The following is a 13,609-nucleotide window of genomic DNA, read 5'->3' as shown; positions in this document are numbered from 1 at the left end:
CTATTGATTTATAACCTTTAATCTACGTTTTTTCATGGTAGAAAGTAGGGATTTAGGTAGAAATTGGAAATTTTGAGAAATTGATATTTAGACTTCAAATCGAGGTTAGATTTCAAAACTAATCACATAACCGGGCTCGGGGGTGAATGGGTAAATGGGTTTTGGTCCGAATATCGAGTTCTGATCAAGCGGGCCCAGGGTTGACTTTTGTTCACTTTTTTCAAAATCATTAAAGATTGAATCTTTTTACTCTATGGGTAGTTTCTAAAGCTCATTTTGAATTGTTTGAACTATATTTGGTTAGATACGATTGGTTTGGGGGCGAATTTTAGAGGAAAGGCCCTGATTGAGGTTTGATTTGGTTGTAGAGTGAGGTAAGTGTTGGATCTAACATTGACTTGAGGGAATAAGGAATTTTTGAATTATGTGTTATGTGGATTATGTGAGAAAACGGCATATATGCGAGGTGACGAGTGTATATACGCCATTAAGATATTTGTTTCCATGTTTCTTGTTATTTCCTGATTCATCTTATTCCATTCCTTAATTGTTACATGCTTTAATTGCTTTCTATACCAAAATTTATCTTTTGTCATTTAATTATTCTTGTATTGAATTGTTCGTCCTTTCCATCTGTGCTTATTTGCTACTTGCCTTAACCGTTTTACTTGCATACCTTAAGTATCACGTGCTTTACTTGTTTTGTTATTTATGTAATATTGGTTGCATTCCTTTGATTATTATGTGGTTCCTTTGTTGCTTTGCACTCATACCCCTTGATTGTAGAAATACTTGTAAATTGAGTTATTGGATTGATTATGTTTATTGAAATTGTTTGTGGATCGGGTTGCACACTACAACGGATATTGAAGGATAATAATTTGTAACGGTGGAATAAGGGAGGATTATGATATTGATAAATAATGATATGGTGGGATCGGGTTGCGCGCCGCAACGGTTTGTGTACATAATACTTGATATTGATAAATGATGATATGTTGGAACAAGGGAGGATTATGATATTGATTATGATGATATGGAGGGATTGGGTTGCGCGCCGCAACGGATTGTTTACGTTATGCTTGATATTGATAAAGGATGTTACGGTAGGATCAGGTTGCGCGGCACAACCGATTTTGTGTGTTGTACTTGCTGTTGTTGTTATGTTAGTTTTAGCATTTTTATATGAGATACAAGGTTTGTTATCCTGGGCTTTCTGATATAGAGGTTTGAGTTCATGGTCATAAATTAACTGTTGTACTTTCATATCCTATTTTCTTTCCCTGTTATTATTATTACTGTGTACAGGTTACTGTAAGTGGCCCGCTTTAGCCTCACTACTTCATTGAGATTAGGCTCGGCTCTTACAGAGCACATGGGGTCGGTTGTACTCATACTACACTCTGCATTTCTTGTGCAGATATCGAAGTTGGTCCCGGCAACAATCAGTCAGGTCGCCCGAATTTGACTACTAGCAGAGACTTGAGGTATAGCTGCACCGCATTCGCAGCCCTGAAGTCTCCTTCTATATCATCTAGCAATTTATCTTGATTCAGCTAGTTGTGTTTTTATTCAGACTATTATTTATAGTATTCTAGAAGCTCGTGTATTCGCGACACCAGTCCTGGAAATTATATTTGGATTTCATCGTTTATTAGTTTATTCACTCCATTTCAGACTATTCAGCTTATTGGTTTTCGTTTGATTTGAATCGTTAAAAATGGTTAATAATTATACCTAATGTCGGCGTGACTAGCAAGTGAAATGTTAGGCGTCATCACGGTCCCGAGGATGGGAATTTCGTATCGTGACACTTAACCATTTTTCTAGGATCATGGGTTCATTATGAGAATTTCTCAGTCCATCCGTTATTTTTGGAAGACTTGTAATTGCTGAGTTAATAATGCTGAATTTTCGTAACTGCTGAGTTAATTCTGTAACCGCTAGTCTGTTGGTTATCTCTTCGTGAATAGCTTCCTCCGCATATTCTTATACGGTTATACTTTATCCGTACAATCTTTCCAAATTCGATCACTGTCTCGGACTCATGATGGTTATCTCCGGAATGACACTACTGAATCCAGATTCAGACGACTCGAATTGTACTTCCTTGGCCGACCTTCCAATTTGATGTAGAGTTGATTAGGCTATACTTGCCACGTGTTTTCCATCAAGTGGACCACATATTAAGTCAATTTTTCACCAATACGGATAGTCCCCTCACTTTCTAAATAGTTTTGGAAAATTTTTGGGAAAGTGGAAGAATATTTGACCGAAAAAAAAATTGTCCTTACCCCGAAACTGATGGAATGTGTTCTGAGATTGAAGTGACATGCGTTGTATTCGTGTCAAAATAGAGAAACAAACTGGGAACTGAAATATTCATGTGAAAGTATTTCTCTTCTATAATCCGGTTGGATTACCTTCCCTTGTCGGAAAAGAATGCCATTGAAAAATCAAAATATCAAATTTTTAATGATCATGCTCTTTCTTTATTCTCCATTTCAAATTTTATCGGAATCAATTCAAATTTTAATTAACAGTAGCATATAAATTTTTGAAAAGCTTTCAACTTCGGATCATGGGGTAATGGAACTCAGTCATCCTATTCGCATGCAAATAAGGGTACAAAATATTTCCCATGCCATTAGTTGGGCTTTTTAATTCTATATATATCCTTGATGAGCTTGTTTTATTGTTAGGTACGCTATTACTTTGAGTTAGTTACTAGAGTATTAAGTTTCAATTAGTATATGTTTTTCTCTGTTTTATCACTAAAAGTGTCCCGCTTTAAATAGATTATTTATGGTCAATAACATATATCAAGGACCAAAATACATCTAACCTTATAAATAAGGGACTATTTTGATTTTTCTTCCTCACGAAACAACTTCCAATTGTATTATTACTTCAAAAAACAACATAGTTTTTCTACTCTACTATGAACAAAACCAAAAAAGAAAAATTCTTCAAAAAATAAAAGAGAATAAAAAAGACACACAATCGATTCTAACAAGAAAATTGAAAATTTTATATTCCCTTGCTAAAATTGAAATGGTGGGAATTCTTGTTTGATTTTTTTGAATATTCTCCTTGATATACAGGTGCTTGTTTGGACAGGGGCGGAGCTATGTACTAAATTTAGGTGCTTCAGCACCCATTAAACTTTACATAGCATAGGTATAGTTATATAAGAAATTTGAGGCATCTGATATAAAAGGAAAAGAAAGCACCTACCAACCAAAAATTAAGTAGTTACTACACATCAAGAAAAATTAAGCACCCACGAACATAAAATCCTGGATCCGCCACTGTGTTTGGAAGCCGAAAAAATTGCTACAAAATAAAAGTGGAGTAACATCTACTACCTAAGAGTTGGAGGTGGAGGAGAGGAAAGGAGAACAGGAGGGATGGAGAAGTATGTGGAGAAAAAAAGGCGAAAACGAAGGATGGTAGTGATATTACACATTGATGATATATGATGGAGAAGAAATTCCAACGACTCCACCAACATGTTCAACCTCCGAATTGGTGGTACATAGATCATAAGCGGCGATGCTAAGTATGCCGCTGTAATTAATTGCAGCATTTTTCTCGATAAAGTAGAAACGATATGACTTATGATAAAGTAGAAACGATATATTCTCGACAAAACGAGAATATACACTTCTAGATATGTGACATGTTACATGTTACCTCTCGAACAAAATGTAATATTACACTTTGTCGTACTGGTGCGAAAAATGAATGAAGAAAAAGTAAGATACAGAGGTATGATAGATTGTGAAAGTTTGGCTCTCTGCTTGGGTTTTATACAGAAGATGAACTGTGAAAGGCTATTATCTAAGGGGTGAAGATGGGGTCATCTGATTAGTTTATGTATATTTTAGAAAATGTTGGACGGCTTTTTCAGAATATTCACCTAAACAGTTTAGGTATTAAAGATAAACATAAAGAAAATCATACAAGGACAGCCTATCGAACTAGAAAATTTAGAGGGAAAAAAAATGAAATAATAAAACCATAAGATTTTCGTAATCATAAACAAATTAGTGAAATAAAAAAAAAATGATAAAAATTCGTACTCATATACAAAATAGTACTACATTAAATTCTAAATGATCAGGGAAAAAAATCGATCTCCTTTATTGATTTTAAAATCCAGAATAATCTTCACCAATCACATACGTATATTTAGGGGAGTACATATGTCGGGTTGGTTAGGATTTTTCAATTACCAAACCAAACGAGTTGTTAGATCTATCAACCAAACCAACAAATATCGGGTTTTTCAGTTTCGGTTTTCTCGTATTTTTTGCCCGGTAAAATCTTCGTAGCACAAAATATATAACTTGTACTTCAAATATTTCTTTGGTCCTAGTAGGATACAACTATACAAGGTGTTACTCAAGAAGAAACACACAATAAAAAATGTGAGATGAGATGAGTCATGACATTGTACTAAAATATTCAACAATAAGGATAATAAAATTGCATAAAATAAATTTTGCTAATTAATAAGCCATAATGAAATGAAGATACTCTAAAAGCACTAAGTTAAAAATAAGTACGACTAATAAGTACTAAATACAAATTATATGATTAAACAAAAAAAATAAGTATTGCATTTTCAATATCTAAATTAATGCAAAACAAAAAAAAAATAGACGTCCAATACTATTATCATTCCTTTTTTGGTTAGTATTAGTATTGATTACGTTTTGCTTGAAGATCTATTTGAGTTACTAACACCTATGGGTTATAAGACAAATTGGACCATTCAAAAATTCGAATTTCAAATTTGAAATAATACGTTAAAAGAGAGAACTATGTAAAAGCTTAAAAAATATTTATAAATAATTATATTAGAATACAAACCCCGCGCATAGCGAGAGCTTAATGCACCAAGCTGCCCTTTTTTTTTATACATATAATGTCGGGTTGGTTTAGTTTCGGTTTGACTTTTTTTAGTTAAAAATAAACCAAACCAATTATGGTCGGTTTTCTTTTTCAATACCAAACCAAATCATAATCGAATTTTTTTTCGGTTTGACTCGAATTGTCGGTTTGATGCGATTTATCGGTTTCTTATGTACACCCCTGCGTATATTTGTACATTTGAGCTCGTAAGATATTCTTCACTCCAATCTTCTAATTCCAATAAGCACGAAACTAATTGTAATTTGTTGTCATTGTATTAAGTAAAACACAAAATAAAAACTTGATCATTTCTCATGTTTTCTCTCCATAATGGAACAAAAGAAAAAAATATTTACAACATTCAACATTTTTCTTTGAGTTTGGAATTGAGACGAAGCAATTATATCTTCTTCATTTTATCATATATATACCACATATGGTCATAATTCCTCTAATTTAAATTTCAAAATTCGCGTATCTCTTGATAATTTTAGCTCTTAATTATATCATCCCTCATGTAAACAATCCGGGAAAACCCTCATATTGTATTTGTACAATTCTAGAAAGAGATCATGTCGAGTGAAATACTAGTAAAATGGAACTTTGAGTAAAATTTTCAAGGCATGTTATTAGATAGATGCATATCCAATATAAGAAAGTATATCCATTATTAGAAAGTAGAATAATTGGCACATAATCGACTGACTTTCTCTCACGTTTGGCTTTCCATTTGCTAATATCATAGAGGAAATGTCGAGGAAATTATATAAAGAATTCAACTAGAGAAATAGCCAAGTCAAATTAGTCATTACTTCGTATATAGGGATACTTCTTGGAAAATGCTTATATACCTGAAAATAATTTTTGCAATGGTCTTTTTTTTTTTTTTTTTTTTGGGTTACATAGCTTGAGATGGTCATAGATGACTTTAAGATTTAGCAAAAGCTGAAGTACCCAATTCCATGAAATTTCTCACAAATATTTAACTATAAGAAACTCAAAAGAGAGCTATATTTTGAGTTGAAAGAGTTTATAATAATATCCAAACAACAGCCTAACATTTCCTTATGAAATTAAACAAATGTCAACAGAGAAGACATAATAATACAAGCATTTGGGATATCCAAAGGAGGATCTATAGAGCATATATTCTGAAGCACAAGTATAAAATACCACTACAACAATTACGTTTTCGTGACAGTATATAGGTGTAGAGTTAGTTTAAATATATATTTCTTTAAGAGAATCAACTATATATATAATTCAGATCAAGAAAATTGATACTAGCACATTATTCCTTATGAGGATTTCATCACTCGTTTGACAAGAAAATAAACTTTGTGCTTAATAGTCTGTTTGGCCAAATTTTTAAAATTAGCTTATTTTGATAAGTGTTTTTTTTTTCAAAAATGCTTTTGGTGAGAAGCAGTTTGTTTTGTTAATTAATTTGAAAAATACTTCTGAACAACAATTAGTGTTTGGCCAAGCTTTTAGAAATTGTTTCATGTATTTTTCTCAAAAGTGTTTTTGGGGAGAAACTACTTTTTCTACTTCTCAAAAATTGCTTCTACTTCTACTCAAAAATGCGCTTTTAACCTAGGAGAAACTTGACCAGATGATCACGCCCAACTATGTCTCCTAAGAGGTCTAGCGGTCGTTGCAAATATAATCCAGTTTGCAAGTTTCGGAGTCGAATCCCACAGAGAACTAAGGCTTAGCTACAACTGTTTATTATCACTAAGAAGACAAGCTCGAACAATTCCTAAGTTATAAATATTAAGATTCTTATGTCTAACTAATTAACTAACAAATTAAAGTAGTAGATTAATAATTAGAGATACTAAGGATTATAGACAAGATTAAGGAGGTCTAGAGTTATGATTTTCCCAATTGTCGGAATCCTTCCCGCTATGTCTTTTATAAATTTACCTAATTATTCTCTACCGATCGTGAGTACTTCGGGTATCGTAGTTCTCTCTTGAGCAACTACCACAATTTACTAGACATATTCTCTCAAACTACGCTAGCTGGCACTAAGTCACCGCTCACTACGATCGCACCAAGGTTTCGTTATCTCTAATCCTGCCTTTAAACTCTCCATATTGATCTCTCACATACGTTAGGAGTGATGTTGTTTAACAACTATCTAAATGCATACCCTCTCTCAAGCAATACACGCTAAATAGGCACAGTCAATTGAAGGTCGTTCAATCAACAGCAACAAACACGTAGTTGAACAAGTAGAGAAATCTAACGGCTCAATTATATAAAAACATAACAAGAATTTTTTCTAACAGAAGATTCCATCAAAACCCTAATTAACAAATTAGCTATTCATAGTCATGCTAATAATCATGTTAATAATCGAACGCATTAAAATATAGATTAATGAAGAATGGAGAGAAAACTCTTGCGATTCCTTGCATCCAAGTGTTCTTGTAGCCTTTTTGCCTCTCCAATAATCTCTCCCCTTTAAGAAATAGGTTTAGAACCCCTTTTATACATGTTGGGGGCGTGTAGGGTCGAAGCTACCAAGTCCTAGCCGAATTGGGATGAAATTCGTCCGTGGGCGTCTCGCTTGGCGCCTGGCGCCAAACTGGACACCAAACTTTTTCCACTTTTGTGCTCTGCTGCCCTTGGCGTTTTGGTCGGTACCTGGCGCGAACCTGCGCACCAAAGTCATATTCCCTCCAAATTCTTCCTTTTTCCTTCAATTTGCATGCAAGCTTGCCAATATCATTTCCAATTAAATCCTACACATATAAATACCATTATTAAGCTCGAGTCATAAATATTCTCACCAAAGTTAACAATATCGAGGCATAATACAAGGCAAATTACATATAAAAGTATAGATTGTTAGTCTAACATCACCAAACATGCTATAACTCAATCTCAAGAACTAGTTTATAGGACGATCACGTCAAACATGATATTCTTAAAGATTTCATGATGGACATTAAAAGCACGAAGTGCTTCAAGAGGACGTGAAAACCAAATTTCAAGCCTTTTTTTTTTACCTAATTATATTTTAAATGTCCTATTAGGGGTATTTTAGGTAATATTAGGCACCCTTTAGCCTAGTATAAGTATTCTTCTTTCTTATTTGGTAGATTAACTAAATTTTGGATGATAGAAGAACTATGCTCCCTGTGTGAGTGTTTCGGGGAATGTTCCCTTGTATCTCTCTCACTACAACAAAAGGGTATTTAGCGGCAATATAAAACGGTTCTAACGGTAATAACAATAGCCGCTATATCTTTTACTGGCCATTGGCGTTTAGCCGCTGATATTGGGGTCGACAAAGCCTTTAGCGGCCTTTATGACAAAAGCTGGTAAAATATATGATTTATTGTCGCTAAAAACAATTAACTTTAACGACAATTATTTGCGGCAGTTATGATGGCTGCTAAACCCAATCTAAAAACGGCTAATTATGCTCATTTAGCGTCCTTTTATATTGCTGCTAAAAGTTCGTATCGTTAACGATAATTATTTTGTAGCAATTAGAGTTGCAATAGTATACCTTCTGAAAATGTCTTAGTTTGCCCTTTTAGCGTCCATTTCAATGGCTGATATATTCAACTAAATCGTCACTGAAAGTCAATATCTTTAATAACAATTATTTTTAGCGCTAAAGCCACAAGCTGTAACGAAAATAATTTAGGCACCATTAATAATAGTTACTACATTCATCCAGAATATGTTCCAAACAAAAAATATATTAATATTAATTGAAAAATATAATATATCTTAAATCATAACAAACAAAAGGAAGTACTAATAAAAAATATTCAATGTCACATTAACTTAAAAATTAAAGTTATATTGTTTGAACTGAATAGCTGATGCTATTATATAACTAATCTTGACGAATAATAGTCTTCAAATAATTTTCGCAGCTTTTCATCATATTAAAATCTTTCACCCACTAAATTATTGAGCATCATAGTGTGACCTGAAATTATAAAAAAAAACTATGTCAAAAGATAAAATATGATGTGAAAAAAATATATTGAAGACTCCATCACTGTCAGTCTGTCATATTCTTTTTCAGCCAACTCGCTCACCCAACATTTATTAGCAAAACAACTAGATGGATTAATAGGCGACCAAAATGAATGTGCAAATAATGAAAGAGAGATTCTTTCTTTGTTATAATCGAGAAGCAAGGACAAGTTTATTACATATCATTCTGATACCCATATAAGTCATTTTAAAATCAAGCAAAATCTACATAACAAAGGGGAGAGTTACACCAGTATATAGTTAGTACATATTCTTTCAATTGCAAAAGAGATACTGTATCTTAAAAATTCACCTCCCTTGATATAGTCCATATGAGAGTAAAAGACATGTTTGAATTAAAGGATACATCATGGATTCTTTCTATTTGTAACTTACTTTTCAAAACAAGTTTGATAGTTTACTAAGGTTCACTTTCTCTATTCTTTATATTGGTAAACCATGTGTCTATAGACTTCATTTCTACTCAAGCTCCTTCCTTAATCGATATTTACCAACATCAAGAAATGCAAATGCTTTATTCAGTTAGTGAAGGTTCAAACTTACCAAACAAAGACACGACGTACTTGTTGTGATTGACATTCAGATTTAAGGCTATCGGTTTGCCAACCATCCCAAGAATTCAAGTGAATTGATTTGAAAGACAGAAAATAAAATCCATTTAACTGAATAAATAAATAATCTGTTCACTATGCAGTAATACATTGATAATTAAAACTCTTGTAACTTTTCTTTTTGTAAGAACAATACGAGTGATGCATTATATCATGAATTGTATTTCTGTTTGTGTTCTTTTTAGAGGTGAGAATGCATTTTGCAGCAGTGGTTGCAGATATAAAGAAATATGTTTGAAGAGGGAATGGATAAACCAGAGACTAATAAACATAGAATACACAATAAATTCAGTTTTAAAATCCATTTATTCTCTTCTAAGTTTTTTTTTCTAACTGTTTCCTAATTTAGACCATAACACTATATACACATATTAGAGTAATCAAAATTTTCACAGAATTAAGATTTGAAAACAAAATCAGAGGAAAACACAACAGAGTTAAGGATATAGCACCAAAACAAATATATCACAATAAGAAAAAAGTAACAAACTAAATTAAACTTCTGATTATCAACAAGAGGGTGAAAAGTTTGTCACGACCCAAGTTCGCCCTCCGTGAACTGTCGTGACGGCACCTAGTCTCTACGACTAGGTAAGCCTAACAATTGCGGAAAAAGAAACAAAATGCGGAAAAACTAATAAAAAATGAAGATAAACAAATACAGAAGCGTTTAAGATGCCGCTTGGCATATACCAATACAAGATCTCAAAAACTAAACAACTCCCAAAATTCGGAATCTCATGAAATACAAGCTATGGATACTACATAGTGTTCTAACTCCGGAATGTCTAAATCAAAAGAAATACAGAAGGGCTATAATAACAAGAGAGAATGGAGAGGGACTCCTCGGTCTGCAGACGCGGCAGATATACCTCAAAGTTTCTGAAGAATCGCCTCGCCTCAAGGATAGTAGGGCCGAGTCGAAGAACCTGGATCTGGACACGAAAAACATGTGCAGGAAAGGGCATGAGTACACCACAGCGGTACCTAGTAAGTGCCAAGCCTAACTTCGGTCGAGTAGTGACGAGGAAGGTCAGGGCCCTACCGATCATATACATTTATATATAAGGAAATGTAACAGTATGAAGTAACACAGTATAATAATAGGAATAACAACAACTACAACGGAGAGAAAAATCACAGAAAGAATACAGCTCAACACAGAGATAGCAACCGGGGATCTACCAGGATCCCGTCCTGTATCCCCTAAATGTAAATATCCAGCAAACCGGGGATCTACCAGGATACCGTCCTGTAGCCCCCAAATATAAATGTCCAGTGGATCTCCCGGGTGTCGTCCCGTAGTCCAACTCATAGTGCGCCGGGGATCTACCGGAATCCCGATCCGTAGTCCCAAATGTAAATACCCAGTACTGGGGGAATCTACCGAGTGCAGTCCCGTAGTTCCATATAACTGTGCAGGGGGATCTACTGGAATATCAATCCGTAGTCCCAAATAAACAGGCAAGGGGGGATATACCGGGAAATCGCCCGTAGTCCCCAAAGTAAACATACAGCAACAACACGAAGAATATTCAATTCAATCCAAATTCATACCAAGGTAAACAGATATTCCTAACCTGGCATGCTGCACAGAATTCAGATAAAACAGTTTGAGCAAGTAAAATAATTGAGTCATTTAGACATGTTTACCTAAGCTAACAGTGGGCTTAAATTTCAAGTAGTGTAAACAAGGAAGAAATACACAATTATAGTTACTTAATGAAAACCTAATTTTCAACAATTAGCACATGTACGCACTCGTCACCTTACGTACAAGGCATTTCATATATCAACAATACCAAATCCTAAGGGGAGTTCCCCCACACAAGGTTAGGCATGCCACTTACCTCGAACCAGCCCAATCAACTCGATACCACGTTCTTGCCACGAGTACCCGACTCCAAATGGCCCAAATCTATTCAAAGTAATTGCATAATGTAAATATAACTTCAAGTAACTAATTCAACTAATTAATTCGAAGCTAATACGCGAAATTAGGAAAATCGCCCAAAAAGTCCCCCGGGCCCACGTCTCAGAATCGGGTAAAATTTACAAATTCAGAATCCTCACACTCTCACGAGTTCATACATACCAAATACACTAAAATCGGACCACAAACAACCCCTCAAATCCCCAATTCCAAGTCTCCAATTTCAAACCCTAAACCCCCAAATTCAATCCTTATTTCCCATATATTTCTTGTCCAAATCAGTAGAAAATACAATAATAACGAGTTTGGGTTCCAAAATTCTTACCTCCTGAAGCTCCCTTGAATCCTCTCTTAAAAACCTCCCAAAAGCTCAAAAATCTGGATGAAAATGGTGAAGAAAATGGGCAAAATCGCAACTGAACCTTTATATATGTTCTGGCCCAGGATTTCCGCACTTGCGCTTCTTCTACCGCGCCTGCGATCTCGCAGGTGCGCTCAAGCTATCGCACCTGCAGAATCTGGTTTCCAAGCGCATATCCGCATCTGCAGCTCTTTAATTGCTTTTGCGATCACGCACCTGCAGTCCCTCGGTTATGACAGAACTTCAGCAACCTTCAAATTTCTCCGAAGTCCAATTCAACTTCCGTTAAGCACCCAAAACTCACTCGAGGCCCCCGGGACCTCAACCAAACATGCCAACCAATCCTAAAACATCATACAAACTTATTCCAACCCTCGAATCACACCAAACAATGCTAAAACCACAAATCACTCTCCAATCCAAGCCTAAGGATTCCAAAACTTTCAATTTCCGCTTTCGATCAAAAAGCCTATCAAACCTCGTTCGAATTACCTAAAATTTTGTACACACGTCCCAATACACAACGGACCTACTCCAACTTCTGGAATTCCATTCCGACCCCGATATCAAAATCTCACCATCGAACCAAAAACTTCAAAAATTCGACTTTCGGCATTTCAAGCCTAATTAAGCTATGGACGTCCAAAACACAATCCGAACATGCCCCTAAGCCCGAAATCACCCAACGGAGCTAATGGAACCAACGAAACTCCATTCCGAGGCCGTCTTCACACTGCTCCGACTACGGTCCAAATTCTAAAGCTTAAACTCTCATTTAGGGACTAAGTGTCCCAAAACTCTCCGAAACTCCAAACGGAACCTCCCGGCAACTCAAAATAGCAGAAATAAACACGGGGAAAGCAATTAATAGGGGATAGGGGCGTAAATTCTTAAACGACCGGCCGGGTCGTTACATCCTCCCCCTCTAAAAACATTCATTCGTCCTCGAACGAGCATAGAGACATACCTGAATTAGTGAAAAGATGAGGGTAACCGCTGCGCATATCCTGCTCGGTCTCCCAAGTCGCCTCCTCGACCGGCTGACCCCGCCACTGAACCTTCACTGATGCAATGTTCTTTGACCTCAGCTTCCGAACATGCCTGTCCAATATCGCCACTGGCTCCTCAATGTAAGATAGATCCTTGTCCAACTGGACTGAATTGAAATCCAACACGTGTGACGGATCACCGTGATTCCTCCGGAGCATCGAAACATGGAATACCGGATGAACTCCTGCCAAGCTGGGAGGTAAGGCAAGCTCATAAGCAATCTCCCCAACACGCCGCAATATCTCAAAGGACAAATAAAGCTCAGACTCAATTTTCCTTTCTTCCCAAATCTCATAATGCTCTTCATAGGCGAAACCCAAAGCAAGACCCGCTCTCCAACCATGTAAAAAACATCACGAACCTTCCGGTCCGCATAAATATTCTGTCTGGACTGGGCTGTACGGATTCTATCCTGAATCACCTTAACCTTCTCCAAGCATCCTGTACCAAGTTGGTGCCCAATAATCTAGCCTCACCCGGCTCAAACCAACCCACCGGGGACCTAAACCGCCTACCATACAAGGCCTCATACGGTGCCATCTGAATGCTGGACTGATAGATGTTGTTGTAAGCAAACTCAGCCAGTGGCAAGAACCGATCCCAAGAACCTCCAAACTCCATCACACACGCACAGAGCATATCCTCAAGAATCTGAATAGTGCGCTCAGAATGTCCATCCGTCTGGGGTGAAATGATGTGCTCAAC

Source organism: Nicotiana attenuata, unplaced genomic scaffold, assembly GCF_001879085.1.
Source record: "Nicotiana attenuata strain UT unplaced genomic scaffold, NIATTr2, whole genome shotgun sequence".
Taxonomy (NCBI): domain Eukaryota; kingdom Viridiplantae; phylum Streptophyta; class Magnoliopsida; order Solanales; family Solanaceae; genus Nicotiana; species Nicotiana attenuata.
The sequence above is the reverse complement of the archived record's forward strand: the minus strand, read 5'-3'. Positions refer to the sequence as shown.